The sequence below is a fragment of the Nyctibius grandis genome, chromosome 10 (genome assembly GCF_013368605.1).
Source record: "Nyctibius grandis isolate bNycGra1 chromosome 10, bNycGra1.pri, whole genome shotgun sequence".
Taxonomy (NCBI): domain Eukaryota; kingdom Metazoa; phylum Chordata; class Aves; order Nyctibiiformes; family Nyctibiidae; genus Nyctibius; species Nyctibius grandis.
The window spans coordinates 11,901,206-11,919,058 of NC_090667.1; the positions used below are offsets into that span (position 1 = coordinate 11,901,206).

The 17,853-nt window shown below is 52.0% G+C and overlaps 1 pseudogene; it reads left to right on the top strand.

Annotated features, from left to right (window-relative positions):
- LOC137668011 (sulfate transporter-like) lies at nt 1-4,930 on the top strand (annotated as a pseudogene).
- Nucleotides 4,931-17,853: the final 12,923 nt, after the last annotated feature.

Here is a 17,853-nt window from a genome sequence, read left to right on the forward strand (position 1 = left end):
GCTGTGGGCTCTCAGCCCCCTTCCCAAGCCCAGAGCACAGTCAGTGCCAGCAGCAGAGGCAGGGACCAAGCTGCCTGTCTGCCGGGCATTTGTTCTGCTCCATGGGGCAATGGCACAGCCAGCAACATCTTAGAGACTAGGTCAATGAAAAAGAGATGGAAAAGAAAGAGTGGAGAATGAGGTGAGTGGGAGTGTGTGCTGAGAGGTCTGATGTAGGTTGTTGGCATGGATCACAAGGGCAGAACAGTGACAGCTGGTGTTTGAGGCAGCTATTTCGATTCAGGATGATGAGACATTACCTTTTTTCGTGATCACTAATGCAGTTGTTCACCTTTACCTACAAAAGAAATGCAATCCTGCACTTTACCCAATTGTGCTTACTTCTGCAAAGCAAAATCCCTTGTTATTTGTGCTACGGTCTCTAAAAGGCATGTGCAAAATGTGGATTGTGCAGCTTTGACACATATTGAGTTCTTCTGTCTACCTAGAAGTAACCTGTGCCATCACACCTTTGCTGTCTGTGCAGACGCAAACGTGAGCGGAGAAGCCCGGCAGGACTCGGGCAATGATGCGCTCTCAGTTCAGGGAGAGGCAGAGCAGGAGCACAGGTAGGAAGATTTCCTTGCATCATTCCCCTTGTTTAGCAAACACATCTCCAGATACCGGCAATCCTGTTACCTGGCAGGAGCGCTTCTCTAAACCCCTTCAATCATTCTTAATGGCCAGAACAAGTTTTCATCAAAAATACTCTCCCAGAATGATGTTTGTTTTCAAAATACAGCTCTGTGTGGCTGGCTGCACCGTCTTCATCAGCTGGAGTGAGATAAAAGGGCCGATTGCTTGGCCCAGTAACTCAGATCTGTTCTCAAGGGAAGCGGCACATGGTGCAGGAGAAGGCAAAGGAAACAGGTTTGCCGTTGTGAACCTCGTGCTTTCTCTGTTCAGTGTGTGCTGCGAGGGGAGGAGATGTCTGTCCACAGCGGAGAAACTCCAGGGAGTGAGAAAACACCCAGTGTGTCTCCCTGCAGCCAGAGGTAAGATTTGGGTTGGGACTAGTGATGTGAAACGCACCCACAGGGCAGGGGAATGGGATTTCTCATCATCCCAGTTCAATTTCTGATCTGCAGCCACTCTAGGTCTCCTCTAAGGAGAATTTTTCTCTGTGTGTATTATTGAGTTTTGACAAACAGGTATGTTTTGTTGCAGCTGCATTTTGACTGAAAAACCTGGAGTAGCTCTGGAAAGTGCATACGTTATGCTACTAAACCAGATGGAAAAAGTAGGATGCTTTCATTCTGCAGATAGGAGCCCCTGTGCTGGGCCTGTTTGATGCAAGCCAGCAACATAATTTAAAATTTTGAAATGTTAAAGGAAAAATTATTTTGCAAATTACCTCCCTTACCCACATGTTACATTCCTAAAACATCATTTGGAATATCTCAACATTTTCAAAATAGTTTTTGCTTAAGTGGAAGTGTCAGCAAGAACTGCAGGCTTCCTGTAGAAGTTTGTTTCAGTGAAATAATATTGTCTGATCTTACCCCATCCTGCTGCTCTGTTTCAAAACAAGAGGTACGTTAGGAAGGAGCACAGGGGTCTCTGTAGCTCTGTCCCTGATGTGGGCATCTGTGCCAGTGTGAAAGCAATTTAAACCGTGGTCTCAGGGCTGTGGTTGATCAGGTCCATAACTGAAAACAAACAAATCACCTGGCACCATGGGAAGGTGGTTTTCTGTTTCATTTGTCTGAGGCTGTTTTCCTTTATTTATTTATTCATGCAATCTGCGTGAGCCCTGGAGCTAAGCAAAGCCCATTAGGTACATGACTGCAACACTTCATGGCTGCCTGCTTTCCTGCCTTAGCTCTCCTGGTGCAATGGAAGACACGTCAAGCCAGAAGTCAGGACAGAGCAAAGACACATGGGGCTCTGTGACACCAGAAGAGACTCCTGCCAATTTTATACATATCAAATTGGAGGAGTATGAACCCTCAGATTTCAGCACCAAGGAACTCATTCTAAAGAAAGCCAGAGAGGTCTGCACATGCAATCATCAAACCATCATCACCTTCTTCTGTCAGCTGTTCCCGGTGCTGGACTGGCTTCCCCATTACAACGTCAAGACACAGTTGCTCGGGGATGTCGTATCTGGGCTCCTGGTGGGGATAGTTGCCATCCCTCAGTCCATCTCCTACTCCCTCTTAGCCAACCAGGATCCTATCTATGGAATTTACACTAACTTTTTCTGCAATATCATCTACGTCGCTATGGCCACTTCACGACATAACTTCATGGGCTCCTTCGGTGTCCTGTGCCTGATGATTGGGCAGTCTGTGAACCGGCACCTCCAGCTAGCAGGGTACAGTGACGACAACGCTGGCTCTTTGCTGGTGGGCAACTCCACCTCCTTCAGGAACGGGACAGGTGCCTGTGACAGGAGCTGCTACGCCATCACTGTGGCCCTTTCCTTAAGCTTTCTTGTTGGTCTTTACCAGGTACAAATGTTCGCTGTTGTGCTGTTTCCTCCCTGTCCTTTCCCTGCTAAGAACTTCTCTGAGCTGAAGATTTCTAAGCTCCAGTCTTGGTTCAGACTTACAAGTCATGAGAAACCTTTCCTGAAGTGACTAGCCCCCGACACCCTTGAATTAAATGTAGTGATTTAGAAACCCCCAAACACAGCTCAATGTGGGGTTTTGTTTCCCCCCATGCGATAGGCCAGGTCCTTGGATGTGTCTGAAACATCCTTAGGATCAGACACAGCAAGGGAGGAGAAGGAACTGTGAACGACCTTCCCACCACCCCAGTCCTAGAGCTGGGCTGGCTCCTGCTGCAGGTTACAGCAGATTTGGGGCTGGCAAAATCAGCCCTCAAGGACCCATTAGCAGGGGCTCCTTCAAAGGCTGTGTTCCCTGGCAATGTCCCCACTGCCCGGGCCTAGCTGTCACTGAACAGCTTCAGGCTCTTTCTCCAGGACAATTAAAATCCAGTGCGTCGCACTGGTTTTATGCCACCACGTGATACAGCTGCTTTGACGTGGCTGCTGCCTGGAATTTCAGTGTTAGCTATGCACCCGTATTGCTTGTAAGGGGACACCAGCAGGGACCTTGTAGGCTTCTTTGTACGGCATCTCTAGCCACAGACGAGTCTTACAGGTAGGTGTCTCTAGTTTTCCATACCCCAGATTAACTACTGAAGACAAAGTCCTCTGCCTCACACTGAATGCTCAGCAGACAGAACAGCCAGAGCTGCTAAAGTGGAAGCAAACTGACATGAATTGCCAGCCACTTCCCCCAGCCCTTCACATTGATGCTAAAGGTATGGCTGACTTGCTTTTCAGATCCTGCTGGGGGTTTTACAGCTGGGCTTTGTGGCTGTCTACCTGTCAGAACCTCTCCTCAGTGGCTTTGTGACTGGCTCCAGCCTCACCATTATCACGTCCCAGATGAAGTATCTCCTGGGACTGAAAATACCTCGTCATGAAGGGATGGGGTCCTTCATCCTGACATGGGTTGACCTTTTCAGATACATCCAGAACACCAACATCTGTGACCTGGTCACCAGCCTGGTTGCTTTGGCCATCATAGTGCCTGTCAAAGAGATCAATGACCGGTATAAGAAGAAGATGAAGGCCCCGTTCCCCATAGAGCTGCTGGTGGTCATTGTAGCCACAGTAATATCTTACTACTTTAACTTTGAAGAGCGATACAAGTCTGCTGTTTGTGGGGATATCCCCACTGGTTTCAGGAAACCCACTCTACCAGATATAAACCTGTTTTCCAGCCTGGCAGTTGATGCTCTGCCCATTGCTATTATTGGCTTTGCCATGACCGTCTCCTTGGCAGAAATCTTTGGCAAAAAGCATGGCTACGCTGTCCGTGCCAACCAGGAGATGATTGCCATTGGCGTGTGCAACCTGATCCCTTCTTTCTTCTACTGCTTTGCCAGCTCTGCAGCCCTGACCAAGACTTTGCTGAAGGAGTCCACAGGGACCCAGACCCAGGTCTCTGGCCTGGTCACCTCCCTGGTGTTGCTGCTAGTGCTGCTGTGGATTGCCCCGCTCTTCTACTCACTGCAGACCTCGATCCTGGGGGTGGTCACCATTGTCAACCTGCGGGGGGGCCTGAGGAAGTTCCGCGACACCCCCCGCATGTGGCAGCTCAGCAAGCTGGACACGGTGGTGTGGTGGACAACCATGCTGTCCTCCACGCTGATCACCACGGAGATTGGGCTCCTTGTGGGCATCTGCTTCGCTCTGCTCTGCATCATCTTCCGCACACAGAGACCCAGGGCCACGCTCCTGGGCAAGGTCAGCAACACGGAAATTTATGAGGATCAGTCCACTTACAAGCAGCTCAGCAGTATTGCCAACATCAAAATCTTCCGCTTCGAGTCATCCCTCTACTATGCCAACAAGGACTATTTCAAGACTGTTCTTTACGAGAAAACTGGGGTAAATCCCATCCTGCTGGCTGCTAAACACCAAAGGGTGGAGGCCCAGGCAAATGCAGACGCAGGCAACAGCAAGAGCTTTTTTGGCACCAGGTTTGACTGCTTGAAACCTGCCAAGAATAGGGCTGAGAAGCGTCCAGCAGAGGCCTGTCCTCCCTCCATAGACATGCACACCTTAATTCTTGACTGTGGGGCAATGCAGTTCATAGATACTGTGGGTCTCTCTGCTCTGAAGGAGACACAACATGACTACAAGGAGATTGGTGTCCAGGTGCTCCTGGCCAACTGCAACCCTTCCATCCGCCACCGGCTCCAGGATGGAGGGTGGGCTGGCAAGACAGCCAGTGGTGGTCAGCTGGCTTTCCACAGCATCCACGATGCAGTGCAGTTTGCTGAACGGTGGTTTCATGTGCAGCAGGAGAGCAAGGAGAAAAAGGATGCTCTCCTGGACCCTGAAGACCTGGACTTGCAGGCGTCTTTGTAGAGCTGTGTGTGAGGCATGGCTTCTAAAGGGGATGGGGTTGGGATGTACTTGAGAGCAGTTTTAATCTTTGTGCAGACAGAGTACGCAAAAATACTTTGATGAACTGTCAGCAGCAGGTATGGGGCAACAGGGTTGGGGAAGGGGTGGATTTCAGAAGAGATCGCCAACAGGTGAACAGCCCGAGAGGCATCTCGAGGTCTGTCATGTCGGTGAAGAGCCGGGGTGGCCTTTAGCCCCTCTCCTTTTTGGAGGGGGCTGCGGGGGCGAGAGGTGCGGCGCAGGGAGGCCAGGCCGCCCCCGCAGCGCCCACTAAAGCGGATCCCTGCACTGCCCCCCGCCACGCCGCTTTCACGGGGACACCCCGCGGCCGCGGTCCCGCCTCGCGTGGGCGCTGGGGGGCACGCGTGAGCCGCGCAGCCCGGCCCGCGCTCCCTGCGCCCCGCGGCCGCCCCCCTGCGCCCCCCGCTCCCCTGCGCTCTGCGGCAGCTCCCCTGCGCCCCGCTCCCCCGCGCCCCGCGGCCGCTCCCCGCGCTCCCTGCGCCCCGCTCCCCCGCACACCGCGGCCCCCCGGCGGGAGCGGCCCCCAGCCCGCGGCGCTGCGCAGCGGCCGCTCTCCCTCTGCCAGCTCCGGCTGCAGCCCGCGGTGGGAGGGAGGCGAGGGGCTGCGGTGTCGGAGCCCTGGGCTCCCCGTCGAGGGGAGGCCGCAGCGCTGCGTGCCGGCCCCCAGCTCCGGCTGGGTCGGGGCTGGGGAGGAGGGTGCCGCCGGCTGAGCAGGGCACCCTCTGCTGAGGCTTGGGGAGCCCCTGGGAACTCACCCACCAGCAAAGACCTGTACAAAAGCGGGAGGTGAGCCGGGGCCGCCTCCGGGCTGGAGCCACATCCCTCACTGACCAGGTGACATTCGGAAGTGGCCTGGGCCCCACACTGGCCATAAGCGCCAGCAGCATGGGGCAGCCCTGTCCGCCTGTCTTACAGGTGCTGTCACAGTCCTTGGGGCAGCAAGAGGTACCACTGCTGCAACGGCAGTCACAGGAGGAGGCTTTGCAGGGGTTTGTCCCCAGAGGTCTGTGAGCGACCCGAGCAAGTCTAGTGTTGGCATACTGGCCCAATCCAGAATAACTAGGGAAAGAGAGGGTGCCAGCGTCCTCCCTTGGGGTGCAGTCTCTTGAAAATTGCGTTGCAGAGAAACGCACACCCAAGGCATCTTTGGGTGCCAGACTGCAAGGCCACTCACCCGCCTCCTGAGACGGGCAGCAGGGGGGTTATGGCCTGATTGCACCTGGGGCAAGAACCACCAGCCCTACTCACTCCTTCACTCACTGATGTATATTCATCTTTTGCCACCTTTAGTTCAGACTGCCCTTCTCTCCCCGCAGCCACTCTGAGTCTTGCAGAGGCTCATTTATTTTCCAAACACCCTACAGCACAGAGTTTAAAGCCCCTCAATGGCCACAAAACAACAGCAACAAACCCAGGAACAGCAAAACACTTCCTTTAAAAACAAACAAAGAACTTTCAGAAAACTGCTGGGAGTTTGTTCAGCTGATAGTTCTCGCCCAGGCCTGTGCATGGCTCAGGACAGTCTGCTGCAGGGCGGGAGAGGCGCTTTCCCCTGCTGTTATTTACAGACTGGGGTTCTCGTGACTTCTATAGCTGAAATTAAAGATTTCCTACCCCAAAAAGGTAGCTGAGATCACCAGCTACTCTTCATAAACTGTGAATCAGGAGCACCTGTGCCAGAGCTTGAAATGGCCACGGTTCTCCCACTGTTTGGCAGAACCTGTGCTGCCTTTCAAGTGCATGGCTGGATCCTGACTGCAGCTGGAGAACTGGTGCTGCTGCCCGTAGCCGTGGGGCAGGGCTGCTTTGTGCCTGCAGCTCTGCTGGAGGTGTGTGGTCAGAGGGGCCCTGGCTCCGAAGCGGACACGGGGACCTGTCCTTTCTGCTGGGCTGGGACAGGCAGCATCCTGCTGGCTCTGCTTCTGTGTCCCAGGGGTGAGTCCTTGCTCTGAGCTATGAGGCTCTGCGGCATTGCCAAGTACCAGAATAGCTTTTTTTCCGTGAGCTCTATCTGTAAAAACACCTTCTATGTTGTATATTTAATACGTGACTATTCCCCTGGCCTCATCCAAGAAACATGGCACCAAAGATATCGTGCTGAAGGGAACTCTAGCTTTGGCAGTCACCTGGGAGCCCAGGGACAGGAGACTGTTGTAAATAAAGCACATGGAAAAGGAAACCTGCTGGCTCCGCTCAGGAAAATGTCTTCTTGTGGTCAAGAGACATTCAAATGGATTAAAGAGCACAGTATGCCCGGCTGCTTGCAGGTCCTTGGAGCAAGGTTGTAAGTGTTAGATGAAACTAAATTGACCGAGAGGCCAGCACAAGCTGTGCGGAGCTGGGTGGACAGGCGTGCTCAGGGGGTCCTGGGTGCAGGCACGAGTGGGGTGCAGCTCTCTGGACCTGCAGCACCTCTCTCCAAGGGTGCTCTCAGGCCATCACAGCATGAGGCAACTCCCCAGGGAGGTTGCATCAGCCACGGAGCAATGAATAATGGGACAGTTCTGTGTCTTAACAGGAGAGAATCAGCAAGTCAGTGGAGAAGAAAAGCCTTGTTACCTGCAAGGATTATGACCTTCCTTCCCCTTTGGAATAGCGTTGCCGTAATTTTCTTTATAAGACAGTTTATGGGGAAAATTAAATTGTTTTAGTTAGACTTTAGATGCATTTATGATCTTGAGGGGGTCATAAAGGCACAGCAGGAGATAAACCCAGTGCTGATAATTCCTGGGCACAGCCTGGTGCAAGATAGCACAGACGAGATTGCTGTCAGAGCAGCAGTTCCCACAGCCCTCTGCAGTGGGAAATGGCTGTTTGTGTGAGCAGTTTCTGCTCAGAGCTGGGAGAGCTGTGAAAATGCCGAAGAGATACCCGGCAGTTTTTATGGGATGCCTTCCCTTGGAAAGGAGAACCGAGGTGGCAACCTCCTTCCCTCTCCTCTCCAGCACAGAGCAGCTGGGATCTCGCTGGCAGTCCTTGCATGGGCTGCTTGCCCAGATCTCCCAGCCTGTTGGCTCCAGCGTCACCTTCCAGCCCACAAGTCAGACGTCCTGGTGACCCAGCGTTTCTCTGTTCCCCACAAAGAGCCAAGGTAGCTCAAGGATAATTGCTGTTTTTATATCAGTCTCTATGAAGAGGCCCTGGGTTGTAAATGACACACAGGAGAGACGAGGAAGGACAAATGACACAGTCCAAGGTCAGCTTACAATCAGTGTCGTGGGAGATCAGGGTGGCCTCTCACCACCTACATCTCCTGGTGGAGGCAGATGTGGGCAGGAAGGGACCACAACTGTGGGCCAGTTCCCAGGGATGAAAGGCTCCTGGTCAGGGCACAGGGCACTCATCTACCCCCAGCACCTGACTGCAACAGCCTGAGTCCCCCTGTTTGGCAAAGAACCCCAACATCTCAAGTGGGGGCTGACCTACTGCATCTCCCACCCAAGAGGTGTCCCGCTGCCAACAGGCTGCACCCTGGGGCATCTCGCGTGCCTTTCCCCTAAAGCTTCACCAGGGGCCGAGGAAATGCCATGCAGCTGAAAGCAAATGTTATGCCTCCTGGTAAGCAGCTCACCTGTTATTCTCCTTCTCTCTCTCCCCCCTGCCTTGCTGTGGATCTATAAATACTCCAGGAGTGTGATAAATAGAGGAGTGCTGCTAAGGCTTTGTCAGCTGCAGTTGGAGCTGACTGTGCAACTGTTAATTATGCCTCAGCAGCAGCTGGACAGGTTTAAATCCTTTTGATGCTTTGAAATGCTCCCTCTGGAAAAGTTTAAGGAATAAAGGTTGTCATGTCTGATGGGTGTTTGCTTCCCCTTCTAGAAAGCATATGAGTCACTGATTGCTGCATGAAGGGGTGTTCTCCTCACTCCCATTGCCTGTTTCTGGAAACACACACTCTGTATAATGGCAAGAAGTTGCTTCTGCAGATCTATAACTGCAATAAAGCAGTTAGCGTGCTGCCAGCACGGACATAGAGTTTACCCATGCAAGTGTTCCCCAGCAGACAAAACTGAGCTGGAAAGAGAAAGCAGTGAGCTGCAGGTGATGGCACTGGATTTCCTGGGAAGAAAATAAAGGTTAGGGCCAGCATTAATGCATTGCTGGAGATAGCCTGGTGATGAAGGAATCACTGGACAGTGGCTTGGGGTGATGTAGTCCAGCTATGGGTGAAAAGCTCCTGAGGGGGTTCAGCATGATCCAGGAACTCTGCTGGGCCCCCTTCTCCCTTGGCCCCCCGGGAGCTGAGCTGTGTGGGTGTCTGTCTCTTCATCTACAAGCTTGCTGCTCTGAACTGCTTTATGGGTTTGCTGTGCCATAGTTGTACTTGTGTTTCTCAGGAGAAAGGCTTTGCTCTGACACATTCATGGAAGCTTCCAAATTGTTCCACTGAGTGAGGTGCCTGCACCCTTCAGCTTAAATCCTGGTCTAAAACATTCAAAGTCATGGTACAGCCGCATCCGAAACCCTTCCTAAGCCACTGGATAAAAATCCCTTCCTTTTCCTGCCACTTACCCCTACCCTCTAGTACAAAGTGCCCTGGGTGCCGTGTGGGTGCCCTATGTAGAGGTAGCATCATGGGTGATGGATGATGCCCTGGCAATATGAAAGAAAACTCCAAGCTGCAAACATCAGATGGTGATCGCAGGCAAGTGTCTCCAAAGCTGTGTGTAGAGCTTGGGCAGAGCCAGGTCTGGAGCTGCAGGGCTTGGGCCCAGGCACCCCTTGAGCTGTGTGCTCAAGGGAAAGACAGGGAGAGGTAGGAGGACAGGTCTTCTCTGGTCCTGGCTGTTGCACTAGCTGTGCCAGGTTTTTATTACATGCACCAAGTTTACTACTAACCTGAGCTCCATTTGTCTGCTAAGAGGTGCTTTCCACACTTATTCTCTTCTTAGAAGATTGCTCTGGGGCACTGTAAAGTTCTTGTTGTAAACAATAGTCTGCTTTCACAGATATTTCCTCCTGGACATAGTCTCCTTCCAGCCACGATAACTGCAGGCCAAAGGCTGTGTGTGATTCCTGTTGTGCAATCAAATGATCTTGCTGGTGGAGGACGCTGCCTTCACCGAGCAGGCAGTGCGCGTAGGTGTGCATACCCAGGCTCACCAGCCCCCGTACACACTCGTGCACGTGCACTTACATGCCCAACGTTGTAGGCGCTCACCCAGGCACAGTGCTGCTGCACATTTCCAAGCCACAGCTCTCCAACTGAGGTTCCCTGGGCAGACCTTTCAGCATGACCTGGCTGTGATGATTTGCCAGCAGAGCCTGGGGTCTTTTCCTGCTACAGTCACCTGGAAAAGAGCCTCCAGCCCCCATGTCTCCAAGCCCCTCTGTGACGTTTGGACCCTGCTATGAAGGCTGCACAGGTGGTGCAGCCTGAAGGTGAGAGCCTGGGGAGGGGGGACAGGGGATAGGACCACAGCACACTGTTCCCTGCTTCATCCTTGGCAAGTCACTGAGCATCCAAACCCTCTTTGCCTTGAGTTCCTTCCCTCCCTCCACCTGCTGTAAAATGGAAGTGATGAGATTCGTGTCCCCAAAGGGAGCTGCCAGGGCTCAAACCAGACAGTTTTGCAAGCGACATTTTTGGTAGCATTTCCAGATTTCCTATAGCCAGGAACAGCAAGGGGAAAGACACAGCAGCTTTTGAGATACAAAATCCCCCATACGACTTGACTGGGAATGTGCTCAATTTGTTTTTTCCACAGTGAATCTAAGAGATGGGACTTCTCTCAGTGATGTTCTTGGGAAAACAGGACATTTTGGTCTTTTTTAATGATACAGCTCAGTATCCTCAGTTTAATCAGCCACCCAGCACCCCTGGAAGCGCTGGAGACGCAGGGGTGACAGCTGCCTGTCAGCAGCCGTGGGGCTCCCAGCAATCTTCCTCTTCCCTGCTTACAAACAGCCTCTCCTCCAAAGGAGACCAGATTTACATTAACAGCATGAGTGGCACCTCTTATCTCGGCAGCACCTGGAGCGATAAGGGCAGTTGCATGAGTGATTAACAGTAATGTCTGAAGAAGCAAAGCAGCTTCCTGGAAAGGTTGAGAAATGCTTCCTCATGTCTAGCAGGGAGCCAGCGCTGGCAGCAGTTTCCTGCTTCCCGTGTCCCGGCAGCGGCGCTGAGGCTGTGATGATGTCTGGGGCACAGCCACATCCTCCCATTTTAGACGTGCAATGGAAATTCATCTTCTCAAACCCTGCTGATCAAGACAGAGGTGTTTCTCCAGAAATGGAGGTGTTTCTGTAGAGTGAAGTTCAGAGCCCGGGGAGGGAGCCTGTCTTTTCCTGTGACTATAGAGGGGATCCAGGGGGACAAGTCTAATTTAGACGTCCCCAGCAGGTGTCTGGGGAGTAAATGGCACAAAGAGCCTGCCTGCTGTTCCGCAGGCATAAAAACAACCTTTGCGTTGCACAACCCACGCTAGATGCTTTCCTGAGCATTCAACAACCATTCGCCTGGACAAATTAGCAGCTGTCACCTGCAGGTAATTTTAGGTACAAATTGGGAGATAGATAGCCCCTTGGGAAAGACAGACATGGGTAGAACCATCTCACCTCATTCAGGCTATGCAGAAGTAAATGGGAATGGTAGGATCCTGTGGCACCAATGAAGAGTGAGGACAGGAGCTTCATCCCCCCCTGAGACAGGTGCCAAAAGCAGAGAGGATAACTCATGGCTGGACATGCCCTGGGGATCGCAGCTCATTGCCCAGCCCAGGCTGGCTGCAGGTAGGGAGAGGGTGTCCTTGTACACCCCTGAAAGGGAAAGCTGTGCCATCACCCCAGCGCCCGCACTGCTCCACCAGTAATGGTCACATCCTGGTTCCCCTGGGGACCAAAGGGAGAAGCTGTCAGCTATCGCGGAGGGAAGAAACAGGAGGAAGGACTGAGGTGGAATGAGTTGAAGAGGAAAATTACTCAGGGCAAAATTCTTGCAGTGCCCCAGGTACTCACAAGTAGCAGTAGCTGCTGGTCTCTGTGATCTCCTACAAATAGTGAAGTCAGCCCAGGGACTGGGAAATCTTTCTGCAATTGCTGTTTTGCTATTGAACTAGCTCTGCTCTTTGCCCTTTTGTCATCCTTGCCTGGAGAGGAATCGGATGGAGCCAATTTGTTCCACTTTGTGCCTGATCATGTTCTGCCTTTTAATCAGAAAGTCCATCAGGGAGGGGAGGCAGATGAACGCACTTCCATTTTACTCATCACTGCAAGCCCAGGGCCCCGTTCTGCCCAGCCAAGGCTCTTTAGTGACAAATAATGCTGCCCTCAGTCACTGCCCAGGAAATGACAATCCTCCCCACTCTGCCTGGTGATGCTCCCTCCTAATTACAAGTGGGTGCTCTGCTTCTTGACGTGCCATTAGTGCACTTAGAAGCTCACATCTCTCTAGCTCTTAGGAGACCTCACTGGGGAAAACAGCTCCATAGTTCTTCTAGCTCCATGAAGGAATGATGACTCCAGCTAAAAAAGGTTTCACGGCTTCTTTTAAAGAAGGCAGTTCCCTGGGCTGCAGCCTGACCTGCGAGCACTGCTGAGATAAGTGCGCATACTGCTCGCTGGCCTGGCAGGCTGAGCTGCAGGCACAGAAGACCTCAGCTGCAACACCATCCCAAAGCGCTGGGGCTGGGCTGGCCTTGGGAGGCATCTCGGTTTGGCAACAAGCATCTCCCGAGGGCCCAGGTAGATAAGGGAGGCGCATAGTGCAGTTCTACCCAGCCCTGCACTCCACCAGCACGGGCAAGCCTGGCACAGCGAACCCCTCGTGGGAGCTTTTTGGAGGCCAGGGAGCAGCAGTGCTGATGCCAGTGCATCTGTGGCATCCACACCACCTCCATGCGTACCCTGCCCCGGCTCAAAGGGTCAAACATCGCCGCTTCCCCAGGGATTGTTTAGCAAAGAGGAAAGCAGTGTTGCCAGACTGCGGTGTGGGTTTGTCATGATGGCCACAGGCCAGTTCCCAGTTAGATATGGTGTGTTAGGGGGAGAGTAACCCACTGAGGAAAACCATCGATGTGACGGGAGGATGGAAAAATAAAGGTCGGGGGGAATGAGGGCAGAGCAGAGCCCCGCTGGTCTAGCACAGCCAGAGCAGCTCCTGAGGAGGGGGCACGCACTGGCAGCCACTGGAGACATCCCGGCTATTAGGTAACGAACCAGCTCAGCTGCTGGCCGTTGTGGTTTGAACTGGCCAAGTGGGCAAGCCTGTGCCAGCGGGACTGAGGAAAGCAAGGAGGGGAGAGGGGCAGACACAGACATGGAAACGCACCACAGCCCAGGGAACACCAGGCTCTGCGCTGCCTCCTTGGCAGCTGCCGTCTGGCTGGCTAATTAGTGCGTGTTATCATGTCCTTTGAGAATTTGAAGTACTTGTTAGTAATAATAATAACGATGATGATAATAGTCAAGATTAAAAATAATTAAGGAAGCAAACTGTAGAGGAGATTGGACGCTCAACTGTGTGGATAACCCAGGGGACTCCCCCAGGGGACAAGGCCAATGTTACAAGGAGATGGTCATGGTCCACCTGAGTGGGACAAGGATTTGGAGAGATTTTAGAAGTGCCATCAAACCTTCTGTCTCTGATACACTGTTGTTGTCTCCTCCTTTGCAGGCTGTTTGCCCAAGAATACCTCAATTTCAATGAAAAGACAGCAGAGGAGAGTTGACAAGCAGACTTCTGACTGTGGGGGCCTTATTACCAGGGCTGGAGAAACCAGTGAGCATGTCAGTACTGGTAGATCTGTTTGCTCCTAGCGTGGCAATCAGTAGGTGACAGCTTGCCATCAACCATGGGGGTAGCAGATGTGTCATGCTGGCATGAAGTGGGGGATATCAGAAGAGGAGAATGATGGCCCAAATCATCCGCAGCTGGTATCAAATCAAGCTGTGGAAGCAAATGGCGTTCCACAGAGGGCTTAAGGCAGAGGCTGGTGTTGTGAGCACAGCTAAATGATGGGGTTTCTGAATTTTTTTATCTAGTGATAATACAGGTCTCGGAAACTCAGAGAGAAACTCTTTTCCTTGGTGCTGTCATCACTGAAAAAAGGTGAGGAGGATAAATTGTTTTTCAATGCTTCCCTAACAGGCTGTAATCCTGGTTTCTAGCAGCTGTATGACACGCAGTGTAGGGACGGTGAGGGCAGGGGCTCAGCTCAGGCGGGCAGGAGGTGACACAGCGTTATCATGATGGGCAAAATAGGAGCAGAGAGAGCTTTGTGTCCACCTGTCTGGCAGCAAGGAAAACCTCCTGATCTTCAGGAAAGTAAGAAAAGGCTCAAAGCAGGGCAGGAAGATGGTAGAGATAAATGGCAAGGCAGGGAGAGGAACTGAAATGAGCTTCATTTTCTTGGCCTAAAAAAAATTGAGACATGGAGGAGGTGAGGTTAGGAGGTGAGCAGTTCCAGCTGCACCGCAGCTGCTCCTGTCATCTGCTGCCCTTGGCCTCTATGGCAAAATCCTGCAGTTTTGTCAGGTCGTGCAGTTTGGGGGCTCTTTGGTGGGTGCCTGAACAGCCCTGGCTCCTGGGAATCACTGAAGTCGGTGAAGATAGCTGTTGCATCTTTAAAAAAAATATATATAACCCACACAGTTATGGAAAAAAGTACTGAAAAGGTGCTTTTTTAAGCCTAAAGGCTGAAAAAAAGAGAGTCCAACAAAAAGAAAATCTTTCTTTTCTTTCTTTCTTTAGTGACAGAGAAGTGTGTTTCAGCAGGTACGATTGTGGTTTCTTTGTAAAGTAGAGACAAGATTAAATGTATTGTAAAGCACATGCCAAGCCAGACAGCAGCTGAGACTCACAGAGCAGGTAACGGATAATAGTTGGATGAAGTTCAATGAAGCAAAGGAGAACTAACAGTGGTGAATGCTGGCATCTCAAAGCTGTTTCCATTTCAAACCATTTCTGCCAAGGAATCTGTTCATCACTTTTCTGTTACACTACTTTATTTTTTTTTTAAAGAAAAGAACATTTAATTGAATTTTTGAATTTCCAACAAATGCTGGCCCTCTCTTCCAAACCAATATTTACTCTAAATGCAACAGCTGGCAGTGCCAAGTGTCCCTGGCCACGGGAGGTGACAGCTGGGGACACTGCTCTGCTCTGTGAGCGAGTAGTCAGCGTGTGGGGACTGGATGACACAGGGACGGGGCTGCTCTGCTTGGTGTGTGCTGGTGGGTGAGTGCTTGGGCAGATTTACTGTGGGGATTTAAGTCTGGAGAGTATTTATTTTGAGATGAGATAATATGCCAAAAATAAATTCCAAAACCCCAAATTAAGACAGGTGGATGCTGTGGTGGTTGCGGTGGTGGAGGGGAGCGCGGGCTGGCCAGCCACTGGATGGCATCGTTGGTTCACACCCATCAGAGCTGCCGAGGCTGCTCTAGCTGCAGGAGGCTGGGCAGCAGTTCTGGGGAGGCTCTGTGGTTCCTCTAACCATGAGATGAAGGTGCTCACGTCCTGAGTGACACTGCGCGTTGCCAGATCTGCCATTGAGGGTGTTAGGAAGAGCCTGGTCTGTGCCATGCTCAGCTGTCCCTGTGGGTGCCACCGCTGCAGCCACGCTGGCTCCAGCTCCCTGCCCGCAGAGACCCGCTGGAGTCTGAGCACAGCCCTGGGCACTGCACGGGGGATGCCCTTCAGTGGGGCAGCCGAGGGAGACAGAGGGCGTGACCTTCCTGCATGCCCTTCGCCGTGTGCAGACCGAAGGGAGCTAACGCCACTGCTGAAGTTGCCCCTTTGGGAAGAGACTTCGGATCGAGGAGGTGAGAGGCCATGGCTTAGGTCAGTCAAAGGTGAGGGGCTGGTGGCATTCCCATGAGATGTTACAGACGCGCTGGAGCCCTTCCGTGTTTACCCAGGTCCTGTGTTCACCTCCTACCACCCTTCCTTCCACCCTGACCTGTCCAGGTCCCTGGGCCTCAAAAGCAATGGGGTCATTCCTCCATGGTCTGCTCACGGGAAGGGAACATCTCGCCCTTTGCTGTGCGGAAGAGGCAGCTCAGCCAGCGCAGAGGGAAGAGCCCAGTGGGTGGGAAGGTCCCTGCAGCAGCGGTTGCAGCAGATGATGCTGAGCAGGCAATGTTTGAAGGAAAGGAGACTTGCCGCTCTCACACCTTCACGTGCTGATTGGAAAGAAGATGTTAGACCAGAGAGCTTGATGCTTTGTCGCTGGGGTGAGCTCCTCTTCCTTGGAGCGTGTAAGCAGTCCTGCTACTAGTACTGCTTTTTAACTGCCTGCCTAAGCCGCTCCTGCCTCTCCAACTAAGACATATACATGTTTGTAGGCTCTTAGAGCTGTTAAGATCTCCATATCTAGTGCAAGCACTGCTGAAGGAAGCAAGAGCATTAGTGCATATTAAAGCATTAGCTTCAGGAGAAGCCCCTGGGAGTGCCTGTGTGTTTCCGTGAGCAGGGAAGGACTGTTCCCTGTTGGTTTCTGCACAAGAAGTAGAAAGCACCAGCTGAAACAGGCGTGTGGTACACTCCAGATACACAAAAGGGCTCATTAATGCAGGAACCCCTTGCTGCCAGATGCCAAAAATGTGTTCGTAATGCGGCGGGAGGAATTAATGGAAGAACAATTAATTGAGGCAGAGGTGTCTTCTCTGGCTGAGGGACTTGTTTAACCACAGATCACTGGAGGCTTGGAGAGTGTCCCAGGGATGCAGTGTGCTTGCCTGAACTCCCTCTTAACCTCTTCCTTGGGTATCCACCTGTAGCCACTATAGACAGAAGGTACAGGATTAGATGGACCACTTTCATTCCCCAAGAGGAACAATACCTGGGCTGAATACTGCTGGGATGCTTTAGGCTGCTGTGGCTGGACCACAGGCAACCATTTCTTTATTTTCTTCTCATTTTTCTCTTTTTTTTTCACCCTAGAAACTGAGTTCATGCAAACAAGTCACTGTGTGTGACCTCAAAGAGGAAGCACAGCAGCTGCTGCTAGTGAAACGTGCTTTCCTCTTGCCCAGCCCCTCCACCCCTGTGCCCAGCCTGACCTACCATGCCCGTTATTTAGCTTAAAATATCTGCTGTGTTTGGGAAGCTGCATAATGAATTTCCCTTCAAGGCTATGTGAATGTTGCGGTGTATTTTGCCAAAACCAGTGTGGAAACTGCAGAGAGGAGAAGTGAAAATGGCTGAAAGTTAAACGTAACACAACACGTGAGTTAAATTTGGGGGAGGAATTTCTGCTATTTGTTTCTTGGAAGTGAAAATACTTAATTGTCTTCTGCATTTATTAGACCCCAGGCTAGTGCTGCAGATCCCGGCCGTGGCTTTCAGTCCTAGCCCTGGAGGAGGACTAGCCATGTGTCCGCCTTGTCAAAGCCCAACCGAAACAAATGGGTATCACAGCTCTGAGATAGGCAGCTCTAGTTTAACTTTTGTTCTGCTGAGCTGCTGCAAATCAGCAGTCATTCTGGAAACATGAAAGCATCACCATAGTGTTTGAACAAACCATTGTGGGCAGTGCCAGCCATGGAGGCTGCTGGGGTGCGGGCGGCTGGCCACGGGCTCAGGCACTTACTGTGCTTGGGTGAACATGAGCTGTAGTTGTGTGCTGATCCAGCACACAACTGCCAGAAAGGGTTTGCAAGCCACCCGCAGGCTCCAGTCTGTTCTCTCTTTGAACAGCTCTGAGTAAAGAAGTCTCCTTTTTTTTTTCTTTTGTTTTTGAAGATTTTTGATGGGGAATTAATGGTCAGAAATAATGTTGCTCCACCAAGCAAGTAAAGGACTTAGGAAATGTGCTTTCCATCTCTAAGAGGGGCCTTGATTTTCCTTCCTGGGTAGCCGAGGGCACCCCAGAGCAGCGCCAGGCTGCTGGCTCCCCTCTCTGCTGGGACCAGTCTCC